The sequence below is a fragment of the Cebus imitator genome, unplaced genomic scaffold (genome assembly GCF_001604975.1).
Source record: "Cebus imitator isolate Cc_AM_T3 unplaced genomic scaffold, Cebus_imitator-1.0 Scaffold237, whole genome shotgun sequence".
NCBI lineage: Eukaryota > Metazoa > Chordata > Mammalia > Primates > Cebidae > Cebus > Cebus imitator.
Window position 1 is genome coordinate 936,346 of NW_016107552.1, and position 8,474 is coordinate 944,819.

General features: G+C 51.7%; 1 long non-coding RNA gene across 1 annotated transcript; it reads right to left on the bottom strand.

Annotated features, from left to right (window-relative positions):
• Positions 1-411: 411 nt before the first annotated feature.
• LOC108282268 lies at positions 412-4,450 on the bottom strand. Its single transcript, XR_001816341.1, has 2 exons — positions 2,708-4,450; positions 412-1,035 (listed from the first exon to the last, which is right to left on the bottom strand). It is a non-coding gene; the product is annotated as an uncharacterized LOC108282268 (long non-coding RNA).
• Positions 4,451-8,474: the final 4,024 nt, after the last annotated feature.

Consider the following 8,474-nt stretch of genomic DNA (forward strand, 5'->3'; position numbering starts at 1 on the left):
AGAAGAAGCTGGCAGCTCTGAGGCTCTGGAGTGGAGGCTTAAGTGGAGTGCTCAGGGCGCCCGTTCAGTGGTTGCCATTCCTCTAAGCTACTGGCCTCTGCTCAGGTGAGAAGACCTGACCTTAAGGGGCCACTGTGGGCTCAGATCTTGGGGACAATGCCCTCTCTCTACGGTGGACTATAGATTCAATGAGACTCACATACACCGTCTTTCTCATCTGCTTCCTTCCCTTCATCAAGGCCAGCAGAAGTGGCTTCCAGCGCATCAGTGGTGGCTGCAGGACATTGGAGGAGGGTCAGTTAGGACCTGGCCCTCTGGGAGCCCTGCGTACCAGCAGTCCTCAGGGAAGGTAGAGGTTATTATTCTGTACTAGTCCCAGGACCACTGTGACAAAGCACCATGCACGAGGGGGCTTGGAACAGCAGACATGTATTCTTTCCCAGTTCTGAAGGCCAGAAGTCTTGAATCCAGATGCTGGCAGGGCTGTGCTCCCTCTGTAGCCTCTAGGGGAGGAGCCTCCCTTGCCTCTTCTGGCCTCTGGGAGCTCCGTGGTCTCCTTGGCTTGTGGCCGCCTCACTCCAATCTCTACCTCTGTCTTCACACGCTGGTTGTTCCTCTTTGTGTGTCTGTGTCCAAATTTCCCTCTTCTTAGAAAAATAACAGCCATTGGATTTAGGGCCCAGCCTACGCCAGTGTGACTTCACCTTCACTCATGACACCTGCAAAGGCCCCTTTCCAACGCAGGTCACCTTTCCAGCAGTTAAGACCTCAACATATTTTGGGGGGAAGCAATTTAATCCATAACACGTTCCAATGTTATGGGCGAGCAAACAGTCTCAGGTACCTGCAGTGAAAGCCCAAGATGACACAGCGAGGCAGTGGCTGAGCTGGGCTTCCAGTGAGCTCGGTCTGGAGCACCGTTCTTACTCCCTCTTCTCCTGTCAGCCTCTAGGCAGGGTCCTGGTTCAGGGAAGATTGGGCTCCTTGCAGGCGGGGTGCTCTGGGTCTCACCAGAAAGAGTCCATTGTCTTCTTTCTGAGGTCGAACAGCTAGTGAATGAATAATTACTTGAGTCACAGAAATCATTCATTCAACAAATATGTACTGTGTGTCCCCATCAACCCCAAACAAACCAGACGAAGATCTCTGCCTCAAGGAGCTCGCCTTCTCGAATGGGGCAGGGGAGGAAGGGAGAGAGAGAGAGAGAAAGAGAGGAGAGAGAGAGAGAGAGAGAGAGACAGAAGAGAGAAAGAGAGAGACAGAGAAGGTAGTGTTGTCTTATTACATGGAGTGGCAGGAAGCCCTCCCTAAGGTGACAGCTGGGATGGGAAGAGGGAAGGGAGTAGCATGTGGGAAAGAGCAACCCAGGCCAAGGGACTGGGAAGTGCAAAGGCCCTGAGGCCACCGTGTGGACCAGAGTGGGGTGAGAGGTGGAAACTTGGGCTTTTTCCTCTGAGGGAGATGGGATGCGGGTGAGGGTGTCTCCAGCAGAGGAGGGATGTGACCTGACATACATTTTAACTTGCAGAGTCCACGATGGAGAGTGGCACAGAAAGCCTGGGGACATTTGGAGGTGAGAGGTGCAGGTGGCCCGGACTTGGGTGGTGGCTGGGGAGGTGGTGAGAATTTCGTGGACTCTGTATGAGCGATGATGTTGGAAGCAACAGAGCTGGCTGTATCTGGAGTGGAATGGAGAGAGGAGTCCAGGATGACTGCCGGGTCTTTTTTCTGAACAAGTAGGAGGGTGGTGCCATCTTAGGCTGCAATAGGGGACAACCGTGCAGGTGGAGTAAGTTGTGTGGGAGGGTCAGGTGGGAATCAGGGTCTGGCTTTTGATGGTGTTAAGTCTGGGTGTCGTTTAGACATCAAGGGAGATGAAGAGGAGGCAGGTGGGCATGGGAGGCTGGTCATAGACATTGGGGCTGGCGACACCCACATGGCATTGAACCTGTGAGCTGAATGAGGTGTCCTAGGGAGGGCATGCAGGGCAGAAGAGTGGCTCTAGGCGTGTCCTGTTGTCAGGAGGAGAGGGACCCCACAGAGCTGACCAAAGGCATAGCCGCTGATGGGAACACAGCAGGATAGGAGGTGACCGGGAAGGAGGCAAGGACTCCTTTGCAGAAGGCAGAAGTGATCTGATTCTGAGAAACCCAATAAGACAGGATGAGTCTTGGCCATGAGGGAATCTGCAGCCAGCCACGGGGAGGGGTAGGGCTGTTACTGGATGAACATCTGCCCTCGATACATATTTATTCTGTGGATTTCGTGTTACTTTCCTACAACAGAGAATGGAACCCCTTTACTTTATAATGGGGGAAATGGAGGGTCGTCAGAGGGGGTCAAAATGACAGAACAGGGACCAGAAGCCAGATGTCTTGACCATTGTCCCAAGGCCATCCTGTCTCCTGACCTGACAGTTTTACAAGAAACCAACCTTGCTTTAGGACTTCACTCCGCTAACATTCTTCTCACACAGGCCCTCAGGACAAGACAAGGGAGTCTTCTTGAGTTCACTTTATGAATGAGACCCTAAGTTACCTGGCCGAGGTCACACAGGTGGAAGGTGGTGGGGCTGGGATTTGAACCCGAGTCCTTACTTCAAAGCCCACGCGTTTTCCTACTGCCCTGGCAATCACACATGTTGTTCCCTCCATCGGAAACACTGTTCCCTCTTTCACCCTCCGCTCCCTCCCTACCTCCTACTTACCTTTTCAAGTTTCATTGTCACTTCCTGGGAGGATCCCTCTGCTGGTGTCTGCTCCAACAGGACCCCCCCCACCCCCCCGGGTCTCGAAGATTGCTGCTCCTTCCCGACAACACCAGCCACAGTTTGGGATGAAATAATCATGGCGCCTGTAGTTATTTACAGCCCTCCGTCTAGGCTCTAAATGCCAGGAGGCAGGGAGGCACCACGTCTGGTTTCCCTGCAGTTGCGCCCGTACTACTGAGCACAACGCTTGGCGCATAGCAGGTGCTCAGGATATTTTTCTTATCTGGAAGGGAAACACTCACTGGGTGTGTCCTGGCCTTTGTTTTAAGAGTTCTCACAACATGCAGCAAGTGCTAGAGCACAGGCCAACTTGCCGCCGTCCTTTGCCAGGGCTTCCTAAGCATACTTTTCAGAAAGATGAGAGGGATGGAGGAAGATATCAACACCCGACTCACGTGTCTGCACACGTCACCTCACTGGCCTGCCTCCCCAGGCCCCTGATGACATCATCTAACACAGCCCAGCAGGGCCTTATCTCGTCTCTTAATTTGTTCGATTTCCCTTTAAGCATTTATCACTACTGGACACATCCCCATTGCAGATGTTTAGTAGCTTCTGTCTCCCACGGTTGGATCGTGAGCTGTACATGTGCAGAAACTTGCCTTTCTCGGAGTTATAACTTCTAAACCCAGACCCATGGCATGGCCCAGAGAAGGTACTCTGGTGTTAGACAGTGCTGCCGCTGTGATTGAGGGTGCCAGGGTGCTTGCAAGTACAAACACACCAAAGCCATTAAAATGGCCACTGACTTGTTCAGGAGCATGAACGAATGATGAACCAGGCAGTTCTTGTACACCTACTATGTGCCAGCAGCAAACAAAGCCCTTGATACACACGTCCCTCTTAAATTTTGATAGCCACCCTTGGGATTTCCATCTCCTATTTTTCAGATGGGTAAACTGAGGTTCAGAGGCAAGGGATGACTTATCTAGAGCTGGGATTTCAGTCCTGGCCCAGATGTTCACTTCACCCACACCCTGTGCCTTCCTTTACGAATTATCCCAGAGCCAGACCCATAATGAGTAGTTGACACATGGTCGCTGAATAACCAAATGTCTGCTGGACAGCATTTTCCATGAACATTCATGTTTCAACATCTTTTCCAGTGGTTTACTGGAGACATTGCTGTCCTGGAAGGACACTTCTTAGAAATATCTGTTTTCTTTCTTGCTCTTCTGTAAACAGAGCATCTAATCTCTCCCACTCTCTTGCATTTTTTTTAAAGAATTAATTGCCCTTTTTATGGCTTTGGTGTGTTTGTACTTGCAAGCACCCTGGCACCCTTAATCACAACAAGAACATTCTCTATGAACAGAGAAAATTTGAACAGTCATTAGGCACCAGTGAATGTGGAGCGTATTAATGGGCAAACAGTAAGTCGGGGAGAAGAAAATGTTTTTCTCTTGCAAAGTACATACGAAAAGTTGATCCAAACCAACGTGCTGCCATAAATCTGTTAATTTTGGCAAATTACTGGGAGTTAGCAGGGGCGGCTGGAGAGAACGAGGCAAAAGGTTGGCCAAAAACTGCCCACCCACTTCAGAAAGGAGAAGCTGCAAGCCAGAGGGAGCCGGTGGCTTCACTCTGCCCAGAAACTGGCTGCCCTTTGCTGGGGTTTCTCTGGTCTTGGAGCCAGTGTCTGACTCTGTCTAGGTAGCTGGGGCCATGGCCAGATTAAGAGCACAGCCTGAAGTGCAATGGCACGATCTCAGCTCACTGCAACCTCCACTCCAGGTTCAAGCAATTCTCCTGCCTCAGCCTCTGGAATAGCTGGGATTACAGGCACGTGCCACCACGCCCAGGTAACTGCACTCCATCCTGGGCAACAAGAGCAAAGCTCCACTTAAAAAAAAAAAAAAAATTAAGAATGCAGCCTGAGACAGGGTGAATGGAGGCCCAGGTCCAGGGGGCTGCAGCTTCACAGTGGGTTCTACGGTTCGTTCCCATTTCAATTGCATTGCTGGTCCTCTCAGGGCCCCTGACCTGGGCTGCGTCGTCCGGATCTCTTTCCTCTTCACCCCCACACCAAGACCCAGGCTGGCTTTGGTCTGTTTCCTTTGGCTCAGACCACATATTGCTCTCTGTATTCTGGGACTGGAGAAGGTTCACAGCAGGGTGGGCTGCAGGAGTGTGTGTGTGGATGCAGATGACTGTGTGTCTGTCTGTGATGTGTGTGTGCATGCATGCATGTGTGCATATATGTGCATATATGAGGGCATGTGAGTGTGTGTGCACATGAGCGTGTGCATGTGAATGGGCGCATCTGAGTATGTGTGTGTACACACGACTGTGCAAGTATGAATGTGTGCATGTGTGAATGTGTGCATGCATGTGTGTACCTTTAGGTGTGTGTATATGTGTGTATGTGTGTGTGCACATAAGTATGTGCATGCACATGTATGTGTGTATGTGTGGTACATGTGATGTATGTGTGTCTGTGTGGTGCATGTGATGTGTGTGTGTGCTGCATGTGCTGCATGTATGTGTGGTGCATGTGGATATATGTGTACCTTGAGTATGTGCACATGTTAGTGTGTATGTGCACAGGAATGAGCATATGTGTGTGCATGCATATGTCTGTGTGCATACAAATGTGTGCATGCGTGCGTGCATGTGCACACTATAATGTGCCTGTGTATGTGCACACCAGCCTGGGTGCTGGTGTGTTACAGAGGGGTGGGAGGAGCTGCTGGTGTCACTCAAGGCTTTCGATAACAAAGAACATTTTTTCTTCCCAGTGGAAACAAAACCCGGCCTTCCAGAGGTGACCGTGCCCTCTGAATCTCCGTCTTGCCACCTCCGCCTTGTTCCCTCTCTGCCCCTCCTCTCTCCTCCAGAATGTTTTCTTTCTGCTGTGCTCTTTTCCTCATCTTAGATTGCTTTCTCTTGCTTTCAGGCTTCTAGTCATCGTCTTGATTCTTCCCCATTTCTCATCCATATTTCTGTCTCCCACCATCACCCTCCCCTCTGTCTCTCTGCCCTTTCTCTCTCTCCTTTCTTCCCCTCCTCTCCCCTGACCCTGATTCATCCTGTGGAGTTCGGAGCTGTCACCCTATGGACTTCCCATGTGAGCAGGAGATGAAGGAGAAACACAAAGGCCACTTCTTTTGGAGCCAGTCTTAATTCACAGACTCCGTGGGGCACAGAGGTGACGGCAAGATGCAGAATGCCAAGTCCCCTTCTCTCCACTCCTCCGTCGGGTGGGGCGTGCGGGAGGCTCCCTGTCCAGGGCGCCTTTTCCTGCCTCTTCCTTTTCCTGGCGGACACAGTCCTCGCCTTTGCTGCTTGCTCCTTCCCAGCCCGACGGGGCTTTGCTCTTTGCTGCCTGGGAAGCGGACTCCTGGGCCCTGTACTGCAGCGTGAATAGGTTAATATATTTACAGTAAATATGCTCCTGGTTAAGTCGGAGGAAGGGGCTGCTTTGGTTAAGCATTTATTACCGAGACGGCTATTTTCGATGTGTTCCACATGATTATTCGGCAAAGCTGCAATTTGGCACTTGTTCTGGGCTTGAAGGAATCGCTTCCCCAGAGGTGACCCTTGGCAGGAGATTGCATGTCACTGCATGAGGAATGGCCGTGGCGGGCGTGATGGGTAGGCTGTCTGCCTTCTCTGACCTCAATCGCTTTCCTGCGGAGCGGCTGCTGGGGACGGACGAGGGTTGACACAAAGTGCTTATAATTTCCTTTGGAAAGTGGCAGAATGATAATGGGGTGCTGAGCCCAGACTGGTTGGCCTTCACAGGCAGGGGACTCCTGTTAGGAGTGGTCGTCCTAACGGGGACAGGGCGAGGCTTTGGTTAAATTAAGAGAATGCTCAGCAGGCACAGAGAAGGTTGCGGATTCAGGAGGCAGATTATGATGGGACCGAAAGCCAGTGGGCCACGAAAGGAACAGGTGGCACCTCCTGCTGTGTCCCCAGCGTCACGGTGTGAATGTTCTCCCATGCAGCTGTGATGTCCCCATCAGCTGAGGCCTGGCTGGAGTGCAGAGGCAGAGCGGCACCAGCACAGGGGTGACAAACCCCGACCCTGTCTCCACACACTCCAGCTCTGCCCATCCCCAGCCCGGTGGCCCTGCACAAGTAACTTGACCACTTGTGTCTCGGTTTTTCTGTGTGTGAGCGGGGCAGCCTCTGTCTGCTCCGAGGGCTGTTCTGAGCATCCAAGGAACCAAGGTTGGGGAGCATCAGGAACAGGGCTGGGCACGCAGCATGCTCTGCTGGATGTTATTAGTATTGCTATCTTCCCTGTTGTGGTTTTCTCTGTTTAAGAATGCAATACACGAATAGATGAGGCAGGCTTCCATCAAATAAATCAGAACACTGAGGCACTGGGACGTTGAGAACCTTGCTGCCTGGCGTAAAGCACTCAGGAGTTGGAACCAGGGTTAAAAGTCGGCATTCATATTCCACTTCATGTCCCTGAGGAGCAGGCCTTCTGAGGATTGTCACCCTCCCTCCCTCCCTTGTCACCCTCCCTCCCTTCCCTCCCTCCCTTCCTCTCTTCCTTCCTTCCTTCTTTCCTTCCCCCCTCCTTCCTTCCTTCCTTCTCTCCTTTCTCCCTGTATCCCTTCCTTTCTTCTTTTCTCCCTCCCTCTCTTCTTTCTCTCCCTTCCCTCCCTCCCTCCTTCCCTCCCCTCCCCTCCCCTCCTCTTCCTTCCTTCCTTTCTTCCGTCCTTCCTTCCTTCCTTCCTCTCCTCCCTTTTTCCTCCATCTCTTTTTTCTTTTCTATTAAATGTTAATTTCTCCTTTTGAATTATGAGACATGCATGGCAATTGGCCATGTAAAAGACACTTGAGACAAATCTGATCATCCCTCTGGAGAACACAGCAGCTGGGGACCATGTGGACCTGGCCACTGTCAGCCTACGACATGCAATAGGTATTCAATGAATGCTCTGTTTCATTCATCCTTTGTCAGAAGTCCCCTTGGACAGGTCACTCCCCATCTCTGGGCCTGAAAATATACCAGACCAGGTGCCTGGGGTGTGGGTCCTCCTGGCCCTGAATCCTGCACCCACCAAGCAGAGCAACCCTGGGTGAGTCCTGTAACCTCCCTGGACCTCGGGGCTTCCATCTGTAGAATCTGCTCCTGGGAGTTGTGAGGCTTAGGGGAGGAGAGGAATGCTCTCTGGGAGCCAGCAGGGACGGGAGCATCCTGACCTCATCCTTCCTTCCAAAGCTGGGCCTAGTTATTGGCAGGACCTGGAAGCATCTGGCTGGTCTAGGTTATCCTTGGACTTTGAAAAGTAGCCAGAGGTGCAACTGTGGTTACACAAAGTTGGGGCTCTGAAAATACTGGAGCTCTGCAGGATGCGTTAGGAGAAATGCTAATACTGTTTCATGACGACAGCCTGGAAGGAAGGGTCTGGAAGAAAGATCGTGTAGTTTAGGAGACCCCCTCTGTGCCGTCCTATCTTAGGGCACCTTCCAGCATGCAGTGCCCTTTTCTTCTGTTTTCTTTCTTTCTTCTTTTCACCCAGGCTAGAGTGCAGTGGCACAATCTTGGCTCACTGCAGCCTCTGCCTCCTGAGGTCAAGCGATTCTCCTGCCTCAGCCTCCCAAGTAGATGGGATTATGGGCACCCATCACCAGGGTCAGCTAATTTTTTTTGTTTTTTTTTTTGTATTTTTAGTAGAGATGGGGTTTCACCATGTTGGGCAGGCTGGTCCTGAACTCCTGACCTCAGGTGATCCACCCACCT